This window comes from Cyanistes caeruleus, chromosome 10 (assembly GCF_971803275.1).
Source record: "Cyanistes caeruleus chromosome 10, bCyaCae1.hap1.1, whole genome shotgun sequence".
NCBI lineage: Eukaryota > Metazoa > Chordata > Aves > Passeriformes > Paridae > Cyanistes > Cyanistes caeruleus.
The window spans coordinates 21056481-21066314 of record NC_141710.1 but is presented as its reverse complement, the minus strand read 5'-3'; the positions used below and the strand labels follow the sequence as shown (position 1 = coordinate 21066314).

Sequence of the window (9834 nt, the reverse complement as noted above, 5' to 3'; positions counted from 1 at the left end):
AGTAACAGACAAAGTAACAGCACAAAGATGATTCAAGTGCAGGGACATTTAGTGGAACTGTTTGGAGATCATACACAGGCTGTGAGTGTGGATATAGAGTTGTCACAGGGCAACATCTCTGTGCCAGGCAGGAGTGTGGCTCCCCTTGGGTGCTCCCCAGAAAAGCAGCACTTATTCAATGTCTTTCAGTCCCCAAAGCCTGCCAGCCATGCTGAGATTGATGGGATGTGCCACAGGCAGCCTGCACCTGCTGAAACTGACTTGTCTGGTGGTTCAGTGCTCAGTCCAGGGTGGTGGGTCCTGGTGTTCGCCCTGTAAAGAGGTGTCTCTGAAGCTGAGAGGATTGCTTGGCTTAGCTTGGTTACTCACCACAGTAAAGCTGTGGTTCTAGCAGGAGCCACGCTGGGCTACTTTTAGGCAGAAACTCACTTGCATCAATAAAGAGCTTGGAGATCTTATTTTTAATCTGCTGTAGGAGCAGGTGCTGTAAATGGTTTTGTTAACAGTGTGGGAATACTTTGAGGACAAGACTTTGGCAAGGGGACACAGCCTGGTTCATTCAGCAGTGAGCAGGGGTCAGGGAATATGTGCTGCTACATATTCTAGCTTATTCATAGAATCACAGAATAGTTGTGGTTGGAAGAGACCTTAAACACCATCTCATTCCAACCCCCTGCCATGGGCAGGAACACCTTCCAGCAGACCAGGTTGATCAAAGCCCCATCTAAGAGCCAGGCTCTGGGTGGGCAGTGCTGCACCAAGGGCTGGAGTACACCCACCAGCTGCTTGTCCCAGTGTGACACACTATGGGGACAGGTCCAGCTTAGTCTCTGCTGGGCTGTCCACAGGCAGGAGAAGCTGATGTGGTGTCCTCAGTAACAGCAGTGTTACCCACAGTATTTGTTTTGGGTTTATACACAAAAGGTCACTCGCTGCTGCTGAGAACTCCAGGTAAAACCAGTGGTCTGCAGACTATTTTAGCATTTACTTGCCAGGTTTGACCCAGAGACTGAACTGTTCCTGCTTGGGTAAAAAAGTAAAACATTTTTTTCTGGGGAAGGAAAAAAGAAAGATATGTGAATGCTTCCTGGGCATCACAGCTGGCTGTGTGATTTATCTATCTTGCTAATAATAATGGACAGGGCTTTGCCCATCCCAGCATTTGATGAGAGGCTGCTGTTTGCGTGAGTGCATTTGCTTTGCATGCAAATAAGAGGGTTTATTGTCTGTTGAGTTTGTTTTTTTCACAGAAGTGCAGCTTTTTGTGTGTTCAGAATAATTGCAGCTGTCCCAGGAGCAGGCCTTGCAGGAAAGGGAAGGTTTATAAACATCCCAGGGTTGAAGCTCAGCAGCATCAGCTGTTCAGCAGGAGAGCACTGCACATCTGCTCTGAAACCAACAGCACTGCAGAACAAAAGAGGAAGGTATTGATCTGATAGTTTGTTGCCATTGACATTTCTATTGATCTACTCTTCCCCAATGATTTCTTACTGCTAAAGCCAAAGGCCTGTGCTGGGGAGGGTCAGCACTGAAGGCAAAAGCCTCATCCAGATGTGCACCATAGTGCAGTTTGCCTTGGACTAAACACAGCTTCTCAGCTGAAGCTCAGCCAAGATATTTCAGCTGGGCTATTCCAGGTCTGTTCAACCCGATTTTGCATGTCAGCTGAAGGACGAGGAGCCAAAGCCTACACCTCCGAAGTCACCGTGGATTTAATATCGTAATGCAGCCTTGGCTGAGTGCTGCTTGAAGGAGCAGAGAGGCACGGATTGAATTACCTGCGGCATATTAGCTGAAATCTCCTATTCAAGACCCGCAGGGGCTGGTGCAGCTCAGCTTTCCGAGGAGGTTGATAAGATCATAGCCTGGGGTAGCACAGTTTTAGGTTTTGCATTCATTCTATCCTTATCAGCCATCAGGGTCCTGGCTCCCTTAGGAGCTGCTGGGGGATCTCAGAGTGTGGCTGCCCCATCCCCTGGCTTTGGTGCTGTAACTTGCCCTGTGTCAGGTCCCTGGCACAGCTCCCATGACCTGGACACCCATCCCTTATTGACCTTTAGCTGATACACAGGGAGGTGCTGTCCTTAGCCCAAAGAAGTTTTAAAACCAAAGCAAAAGAGGGGGCGGGCTCCAGATGGCTTCTCTAGAAAACAAAGGTTGGACTTTCAATAGTTTGTGTATCTTCTACTAACTTAAAATAGCTCCTTTCTGTTTGTTGAGGCAAACAAGACAAGACATTAATATGCGCATGCCAGCTGTAAATAGGTTTCAAGCAAGTTTCTATAGAGCTGGAGGAGGATATTAGGACAGTGTGTTTTTCATCATTGATGTGCCAGCTAGCATGCAAAAGACTCATAGTGTGGGAAAAGGACTGGAAATTGAGGAAAAAACCAAGTTTTTCACAGAAAAAAACCCTGTCAATACAGAATGCAAAGCAAATGCTGTTTTCTTTTCTGGGTCCATGAGATCCTATGCTAAAAGTACACGTTTTGATGAATTGGTTCTGGAGTGGGCCAGGTATTGACAGGATGTAGCTCTTGAAATCAGGTGGAATGTACATAGATGAAATGCTTCTGGCATTGACCCATTCTACTGCTTTCTTTTTTAAAATTTATTGTTATTTTCCTGGCCCTTGATGTTGTGCATTTATAAAGACAGGCTCTTAGAAATTACATGTCATGGAAAAATCCACTGGGCTTTTCCACAGAGGAGTTAATGGCTTTTATGAAAAGATTTACCTAATGTGAGGTGATGTTTTCAGTCTCATGAAACCAGCACTGAGCAGAGCTGGAAACGAGAGCTGAAGCAGGGTTTGGTGCCCTCTCTTCCGTGCAGGGAACAAGGGAAAATGGTTTGCTTTGTTTCATGCTTTTGGGTACAGTAAAGTAGACTTCAATTAAAAAACAGGAGGATTGAATGAACATTTTTTTAATATATCCAGTCAGCAAAAGAGAAATAACCACATCAATTAGACAAACCAGATTAATGCTCAGGGTGTGTCCTCTCTGCCCACATAAAGCATCGACAGCCCAGCTTCTGCTCAAATACACCCTGATAAACCCAGGCAGTGACTGATCTATATTTACCTTCTTGATTTATGAGAACAGAGGCCAGCAGGGACTCTGAAGCATATGATTCAATCATGTTTCTCCTGGCTTATACAACTCCTGGTTAGGAAAGGCTGCCTGTTGCAGTCAGGGGAGGGGGCGAGGGAAAACCCCCTCCTTCCACCCCCACTCCTTGAGAGGGATGTGAGCCTTCAGTGTCCTCACCACCCAGGGCTGGAGATTTACATCCTGGATTCACCCTTGTCCAGTGTGGGTGTTGTGTTTGACTTGCTGTGTGAAAACCACAGCATTTGAGCTGCATTTTGATGACCTGCATGGAACCACGAGCCAGGGCTGTGGGCTCACTGCCGTGCTGCAGGGCAAGGGGATGTGCCACAGCTCCATGGCCTCCCTGGGGACCACAGAGACCCCAGGTGCTCCAGCCATGCTGGGGGCTTGGCACGGTGGGCAAAGCTAATGAGAGGTGGCTGTTAACCAAGCAAGAGCGTGAGAAAACCAGCAAACAAACCTTGCAGCAGAGGAATCACAGAGCACTACAAAGGGAAGGAGGAGAAACCCTCTGTGCAGAGCTCATCATTGTCGTCTTTTACATTTGCAGCATCACAACTAATTAAAAAATGCTAATGCTTCAGTGTTTTCCCATCAGCCTCATAAAAAAATGGTTTTAATCCCCATTTCTTATTGCCATTCCATTTGTGCTGGCGCTGGGCTGATGGGTGCAGCACTGAGAACAGGGAATGGCCTGTGGGTCTGTCCCCCTGGGAAGGATCAAGCTGAGGGACCAGGTACAAAGCTGCTCTGGGAATGGTAACCAGCAGCTGCTGACCCAGAAGCTGCTCCTGTGTGGTGGCACTGGTCACCCCAGGGGTCAGTGGGGACCTGCCTGCACAGGAACAGCCCCACAGCAGGAGGAGCAGGAGCACCGATGGCAGAGGAAGGGATTAAACCCAGGATCTGTGCTTTAAGGAGAAATTTAAACTTCTATTCTATTAACATCTTAATTGTGCTGATACAGGATTATTTCTAGTTTGAGATCTGAACAGAGACTTGGCCACTGATTTTAGCATTAAGGAATTTCCTGAGGTGTTTTTATTACACAAATAGGAGTAAGAACAGTTGTGCATAATGAAATTTTGCTGTAGCACAGCACATATTGTAGTTTGAAACAGTTATTTAACCACCACCACCCCACACTAATGTATGTATAAACAGGCTTGAATTCCCACTTTCCCATTCCCTGGGGAGCAGGAGCTGCCTGATGCCCTGTGCCACACACAGTGCCTGACACCACCAGCTCCTTAAATACATCACAGATGGACATGCCTGCAGGCAATTTTTAACCTCTTGTGCTCACACCAAATCACAAAGTCAGTCTGTCCTGGGGTTTTATGGAGTTTCTGGTGTTCAAGCACAGGGGAGGGGACTCAGGAAGATGTGGTTTGCTGGGTACTCCATTCTTTCCAATGCCCACTCTGGAAATAGCAGTCTGGGAGTGTAATCTCCCTTTTCCTGCTGGGTGTTGGTCTGGAGGTGTGCTGTGCTTCAACAGAGTTGCTGTGGAGTATCACTGGCCACTGCTGGGTGACTTATCCCTTGTCTCTCTCCACCAGCTGGTCCTGGGAAAGGTGGATAATGAACAAGGAGGTTTGACAATATGTGTTTTCCTTTTTATTTTTCTAAGCAAGAAACCCCAGTGATTTGTTGACACAGAATAAGTAACAGTTCATTTGCAACTCCCCAAATGAAGCTAAATTATTCTGAATAAATTAAACATTAAAACAGCATCTGAGCAAACCCAGTCTCCTGATGGAGTTTAGTCCTGCTTAGAAATGCAGATGTTCAGCCTAATAGGTTCCTCAAAGGTAACCAATGTCAGCCCCTAACCACCTTCACAATTCCCTATATGTAAGACTTATCCAAACCTATCCTTTTTTTTTTTTTCCTGGCTTTTCCATGACTTATAAGATATTATTTCCTGCTGGCAGCTGGATTGTCTGAGCATTTCCCAGTCAGAGCATGATCACAAGTGGGATAGCACCAGTCGGTCTCATCACAGAGCAGCACGGCAGCTCGGCCCTGGATTGATGAAAACAGATGAGCACTGAAATTGAAGAGTCGTTTGACATTGTGCAGTTAAAGGAAATGTTCTCCCTTATGATAATTAATGATTCTTGAAGGAAGGGGGGAGCAGGGGATGGGCAGCCCAGGGTGCTGCTGGCCAGGGAGAGGAGCGGGGAGGGGAACACATCACTGGCTCCTCTCTGCAGGAAAAGCCGAGGATATCTGTGGGAAGGAAAGAAATGCTACCCAAGACTGAAGCAAAAATCTAGAGCTACCTTAGCAATCTCTAAGGAACTTTGTGATTTTGCCTCTGGTAGGAAGGATCACTGGGTAATACACAGCTGTCAAGAGCCAAATCTGGCAGTGGAGCAGTGCTTAAATCAGAGCTGGATTTGCCTGCTTGTTCTACTTTATTGGTGCCCTTCCCTGACTTTTTCCCCTGTTGAGGTTGTAAATTTTGTTAAAACGTAACTGCAGAGCTCTGCATTTTAATCCTGTGTAATTACAGTCCTGGGGAACTCGGTCATCCCCTGCATCAGCCATCATCCCTGTCCCCCTGCCCCGGCAGAAGCAGATTGAGGAGCTGTCACAGAAGGCTGCTGGAAGAGGGGGTTTTGTTCTCCTCAGAGGCCTTTCTTGTCCCCCCATGCTGTCACTTTCAGAGCCGTGACCCGAGGTTCGCTGGCACAGGGACAACCTGCCGCCCATCACCCCCTCCCGGGGCAGGGAGGGACACGAGAGCCACCCCAGTGGCACCTTCAAAGCGGCTGTGGCTCCTGGGGGCTCCTGGCTTGGGAGCAGGATGAGCCAGGGGAGGCACAGACTCAGCTGGTAGAGTCAGCTGATGGCCTCACAAGGCAGCTCAGCTGGGCTGATTCAAGCTGGTGGAGGGTCCTACCCACCTCCATCCCACCCACCACCTCCATCCCACCCACCCACCTCCATCCCACCCACCCACCTCCATCCCACCCACCCACCCACCACCTCCATCCCACCCACCCACCTCCATCCCACCCACCACCTCCATCCCACCCACCCACCTCCATCCCACCCACCCACCCACCACCTCCATCCCACCCACCCACCTCCATCCCACCCACCCACCTCCATCCCACCCACCCACCCACCACCTCCATCCCACCCACCCACCTCCATCCCACCCACCACCTCCATCCCACCCACCCACCTCCATCCCACCCACCCACCCACCACCTCCATCCCACCCACCCACCTACCCACCCACCCACCTCCATCCCACCCACCCACCAACCACCTCCATCCCACCCACCCACCTCCATCCCACCCACCCACCCACCCACCACCTCCATCCCACCCACCCACCTCCATCCCACCCACCCACCTCCATCCCACCCACCCACCACCTCCATCCCACCCACCCACCTCCATCCCACCCACCCACCCACCTCCTTCCCACCCACCCACCCACCACCATCCCACCCACCACCTCCATCCCACCCACCACCTCCATCCCACCCACCCACCTCCATCCCACCCACCCACCCACCCACCACCTCCATCCCACCCACCCACCCACCACCTCCATCCCACCCACCCACCACCTCCATCCACCCACCCACCTCCGCTTTCTGCTGGGTGAACACCAGTGCTGAGCGGGGGTACCATCATCATGGCAATTGTGATGGAGATAAACAGGGGGAAAGAAAAAAAAAATAGTCTTCCCATTCCATTTAAAGATCCGGGAAAACCAGTTTTCTGTTAATAGTTCTCAGTGTACCCTGGCAGGATGTCTGGTGTCCTCCTTGTCCAGCAGTGTGGTAAGTGTGGGCTTGGGAGGGCTTGCTTCTTGGGAGGGTTTCTTCTGTTCTTCAGCTCAAAATATCTTGCATTAAAGGAAGGAAATGCTATCTATGAAACTTATTTTCTTTATATGGATGAAGATGGGTGTCAAAATGTAGAGAAAATCAAGCAAAAAATAATATTTCAGGCGGCTGTTTTGAGGAAGATTCCTACTTTTATTTATTTTATCCATTTGTCACTGTTGCTTTCCAATTCCTTCCATGTGTTTAGTCCGTGCACTTCTCAATTTTCCTTGCTTTTTCAGCTGGGTTCTGTGTTTTCCTTCCCATCCTCTAAATCTCTCTGGTTTGCTGTATCCCACAGATGATGCAGCTCAGAGTCAATAATCCTCTCCTGGAGAAATTGCTTCTGACAATTCAGAAGAGACCCGACTGAACCAAAGACACCTACAGAGTGCTGTGGCTTCCTCTGGGCTCCCAGCACCTCCCTGAACAGGAGATGGGGTGTGACTCACAAGGCAGCTCTCAGATCAGCTGCCACCAATTAAAAATATTATTTTTTTGGTATTAATATAGAAGCAGAATTTCCTTTGCCTTTGTGTCAGGTTGGTTGTCAAATGTGCTGTTTGGTGCTGATGGGAAACAGTCTCAGTCCTGTAGCCCTCCTGAATTGAAAAACAAGAGATCCTTACATGAAGGAAATGTAAGAATCATTGAAAAATACCAGTATGGATACAACATGTTGTAATTGTTGTGTAACATGGGATTCAAAATAGCTTCATATATATCTGCTACTAGTGGCACCCATCTACCTAAAGAACTTTATATAAAAACAATATTATTACAAACAGACTGCAAAAGGACACCTCTTTAAACCAAAATATGTCGATCTGTCATTGTGATAAACATTCCTGTTTGATTGTGTGGACAGTAGATGTGCACCAACCCAAGCTTTTTCACAATAACAATATTAAAGATGGAAATGAATGTTTAAAAAAGATGAATTTTAGTTATTACTCAGGTTTTTGATTGAAGACTTTTGTGGCAGCCACAGAAGACCTTACAAAAGAATGCTGCAAGCACAACTGTTGACTTTTTAAGCAAGGGCAAAAGTTTAAAATACATGGCAGAGAGTGAATAAAAACAAACCAAGTGGTTTGCAAGCAAGCAAATCCTGCTGTCAAGTGGTCATTGCACACAGGAGAGAGCCCATGGCAACTGCAGCACATTGCTGGCAGAGTGCTCTTGTTGGGTCTGGAAATTCTTGTCCAAAGCTCAGAAAAATCAAGCAGCCTCTATTGAATCCCTTGACTTTGAGATTAGGCAGGATGTAAAACAAGGAGGGCACGGAGAGCAATAACTTGTTTTGAAAAAGCTATGCAAATTATGTTAAAATACACGATTTAAAATATTAGTTCTGGCAGGGAGATTGCTGGAGTTTCGGTCAAGGGGAGCAAACACTCAATAAATTAAAAAGTCAGGAGCTGGCTCTATAACGATTGCTTTGTAAGCAAATGCTGGCTTTTGTGGTTGCTGTGAAATGTGCTGGGGAAGGGTTCCAGCTCAGTGGCTTTCTCAGGGTAGACACTGCCATCAACAAATCCATCTGAAGGAATGGCCCAAGTTTGCTCTTTTGTAGGCACTCAGGAGCCTCACAAAGATTTACCAACTCTTTTTCTCATTTTCTTTAGAGATGCGGGTTTTCCTAGAAGAGAGCTGTGGTTTATTTGTAAATGTAGGAGAAAAACTGAGCAGAGCCCCCTCTGTGCCAGTCCAGCACCACTGTATGCAAGGGTTAACTTGTATTTTAAAATTAAAAGTCATGCCTAGTCCAAGAAGTTAATTGTCTTTTTATTTTGCTTTTTAATTAATTTTTTTATGCTGGAAATACACATCTCTTTGATGCTTCAAAGGCAAAGTCTAGAGTATATAGAAATATTTCTTTTGTTATTTAATCTGGTAAATCTGTGGTGCTATTATTCACTATGGCTTTGTCTCCACAGGAAAAAGGAGACTATAGACTACAAGGAGGAGCTGGCAAAGAGAAATCAGTTTTTGGCAGTGCAAATAATCCTTAATAGCAAGGGGAAATTTAGAAAATTTAAAAGATGGATAGACAGTGGTAATTTCTTCTGTGTGGAAGGGCAGTGTTGTTTTGGTTTTAATTCCCTCCCAGCTTCCACATTTCCAGAGTATTGAACAGTTTCTTTTGTTTTCTTAAAACTAATGTTTTTCCTGGTCTCTCAACTGAGTACACAGTGGATGAGCCAAAAGGAGAGCTCTAAACAGTGAGGGTGGGGTATATCCTAAAAATGTGTGAAATGCTTTTTGGGCATGCAAAATCACGACCTGGATGTGGATGCATGTTTTCCTCTGCCTCACAGGAGGCTGAGCCATGGAAGTCATTTGATTCAGCTGGATTAAACTTCAGCCAAACAGTGGGCAGAAATGAAGGAAAGAAAAGCAATAACTACAGATTAGAATAGGAAAAAAAAACCTCTCTGGGTTTAGGTTTGTTTATTTAATTATCACATTGGTTGATTAATCTGATAAAGTGGCATTTTGATATCTGTGCTTGTTTTTTCCCCCAAACTGAACATACCTGTTCCCTGCCTGCAGCTGCCAGGCAGTTCCAGGCCTTCTCCAGTAGCCAAAGCAATCACAGCTTTCATTCCATCAGTATGAGCCAGAAACAAAGTGGTTGGCCAAAACTTTGCTCTGGGGATGGCACAACACTTCTGAGGTCTGAGCCTGACCCCAGACCTTCAGGTCTGTGTCACCATCTTCATAATGACCCACCTTCGTGATGAACTTTTTACTTAGGGGGGTTTGGAGATAAACTCAGCCATGCTTGTGGAGGGATACTGATACACTGAGATCCTCTGGTCCTTAAAAAAGCTACAAGAAAACCAAATTAGACATTAAAG

At 46.8% G+C, this 9834-nt stretch overlaps 1 long non-coding RNA gene across 1 annotated transcript; it reads right to left on the bottom strand.

Moving 5' to 3' along the window:
- Nucleotides 1–4025: 4025 nt before the first annotated feature.
- Nucleotides 4026–7316, bottom strand: LOC111933326 (uncharacterized). The gene is made up of 2 exons (XR_002866637.2): nucleotides 6728–7316; nucleotides 4026–5351 (listed from the first exon to the last, which is right to left on the bottom strand). It is a non-coding gene; the product is annotated as an uncharacterized LOC111933326 (long non-coding RNA).
- Between the last annotated feature and the right edge of the window lie 2518 nt (nucleotides 7317–9834).